Genomic DNA, 2,900 nt, shown 5'->3' with positions numbered 1-2,900 from the left:
CTTGTTCTTATTTATTATGGCACAGCGTTTTTTATCCCTTTGGGCGGCCTAAAATTTTTGCCAAATATTAAATCAGGGCTGTTACTTTCTATCATCTCAGATCATATAGCACGACTTTTATGTCATGTTTTTGGTACTGTTTAGTTTCTCAGCTTGAACATTTCGGCCTGGGTGGTTCCAATACTCCCGCTTTCATAGCTTTGGGTATTGTATAATCACCCCTTGGATACTGTGCTTGCTTTTTCTTTTTTTTTCTTTTGGCAGCACCTGTGATATACAGATCCGTAACCTCAGATCCCCTTTCTAAATTCCAGTTTGTTTAGTTCTGGTCATTGTTTTCTCGTTTAGGGCAAACCCATTATTTTAACTTGCAACCATACGCCGCTTTTCATGGAATTACATGCAAGTGTATCATTGAAGGTGCCATGTGTTTCGCTATATGAACACATATGCGGATGTCTCTAAATTATTTTTGAACTTGTAGCATGAGTAAATGTTGAGTTCTGCCCAACCCGGGTTTAGAGGGAGTGGACGGCAGCATGCATTTCCACTACCGTCCATGAACAGGCTAAATCAAACCTAGCCTGCAACATTATCCTTTTTTTTTTGCCGTGTTGAACGACATGCGGGGTTTCCACTTTTTCTTATTTCATTTCACAGCAGCGTTTTGTGCCGTCTGGCGGCCGTAAAATGTCTCCCCGTATTTTGATCTTCTCAGATCGTTCAGCACGACTTTTATGTCGTGTTACTGGTATTGTTTAGTTTCTCAGCTTGAACATTTCGGCCCTGGTGGTTCCAATACTCCCGTTTTCATAGCTTTGCGTATTGTATAATCACCATTTGGATATGGGGCATGCATTTTAATTTTGTCTTTTGGCAGTTCCTGTGATATGCAGGCTCCATAACCTCAGATCTCTCTTCTAAATTTCAGTTGTTTATTTCTGTTCATAGTTTTCTCGTTTAGGGCAAACACATTTTTTTAACTTGGGACCATATGCCGCTTTTCATGGAATTTCATGCAACTGCATCATTGAAGGTTCAATGTGCACGGCCGTATGAACACATCTGCGAATGTCTCTAAATCATGTTTGTATTTGTAGCATGTATCAATGTTAAGTTCTGCTCAACTCAGGGCTAGAGGGCGCGGACGGCAGCATGCATTTTCACTACCGTCCATGAGCAGGCTGAATCAAACCGAGCCTGCAACGTTTTCGTTTTTGTCGTGTTGAGCAGCCTGCGGAGCTTTCACGTTTTCTTATTTGTTATATTTTCTGGTTCTTTGGGATCATGGAGTCCATGTAATAGAGTTTCGCTTAAGCCGGTGCTAGGGTACGTGAGAGGTGTTGCACATTCCATTACCTCTCAGGAACAAACTCAACCGCCTCGGTAGCCTAGTGGTAGAACGTCCGCTTCGAGTGCGGGAGGTCGTGGGTTCGATCCCTGGCCGCGTCATGCCAAAGACGTAAAAAATGGTACAAGTAGCTTCCTCGCTTGGCGCTCAGCAGTAAGAGGATAGTGCTAGGACTGGTCAGCCCGGTGTCAGTATAATGTGACTGGGTGGGGTATCATGCCACGTGTCTACGGCGTGATATTCCAGTGAGGTAGCACTATAAAGTTGGGTATTGTGCTCACTGCTACACGTAGACACGTTTATACGACTGAAAAATTGTTGTAAAAAGACGTTAAACCGGAACACACACGCACGCACACACACAGAGGAACACTCTCAGTCAAACCCAGTCTGCTATTATTCTTTTTGGTTGCATTCTATGCTTCCAAGGGATCTTTTTACAGATGTTGTAAAAATAACGTTGCGCTTCCCTTTATAGTGGTGGGACATAGGGGACATAGAGTTTAAAGTATTGAGCCACATGCATAGAAAACTACAAAGCTTTAACTATTATATATATTCACTGTCAAAAGAAGGCGAGTTTGCTTCTCCAATGTCGGACGTGTTCTCATATCTGAAGTGCTAATATTCGTAACAAATATATACACAACTGATCATTTGTGAGATATTTCTCAACAGCACACAAACAATGTTTAAGTATGAAGTCTGAAAAGAAGAACACACGAAGAAAAAATTTCACAATAAAGATTAAGTCCCATATCTGAATGCTTGTAATTAGATATTTTTCACCTCGCATCTAAAATAATAGCTGCCAATTATCAGCTGAAAAAGCGCCGATTTCACATTTCAGAGTTGATGTCAGAATACATTCTGTGGACGGGCAATATCACTGGTCAAGGTATGTAACTTCCAAGCATTCAATTTGTGTTTTTTTTTCCTTCCAAGAATACATGAACACATCTTTTTTTTCTATTCACCTCTGGTAAAGTGGTCTACGGTAGTGATATAAAATAGACCTACTTCTACCAAAGATAAGTAACAGCCGTAACCGTAAATGGGTTAGTTTCATATATTGATAAATATACGTTATTTCTAAAATAACTATTGTTGAAGCGTAAACTAACCAGTTGAAAAGTACTGAGAAGCTTTTTTAAAGAAATAAAACGATATTACCCTGTACATAATTTCTTTATTTCTTTGGAGCTTTCAATACTTTTGTCATAGGAATTTAAACGGTAGGAGTATAATATGTCTATGCGCCATTTATAGTATTGTTCTTCTGACTTCTACTTCCTGTCTATTGGAAGAGTCATATAGTCTTTATATTGTACTTTATTGTCCGGTGAATACTTCTGTCTTCCGAACAGCGGTATCAAATAATCTTGGAGCATTTATTTATGTATCGTGTACACCTTTTCATTTTCAAGATATTCCAAATGTGGGATAAAAGGTCTTGAATAAGACAAATGTTTGTCATTGTAATAATTTGCTGTTTATACATCAGTTTATACTTTTGGACTGCAAACTGTTTTACAATTATTTCATGCAG

The sequence above is a fragment of the Mercenaria mercenaria genome, unplaced genomic scaffold (assembly GCF_021730395.1).
Source record: "Mercenaria mercenaria strain notata unplaced genomic scaffold, MADL_Memer_1 contig_1233, whole genome shotgun sequence".
Lineage (NCBI taxonomy): Eukaryota > Metazoa > Mollusca > Bivalvia > Venerida > Veneridae > Mercenaria > Mercenaria mercenaria.
This window is presented reverse-complemented; position numbering follows the sequence as displayed.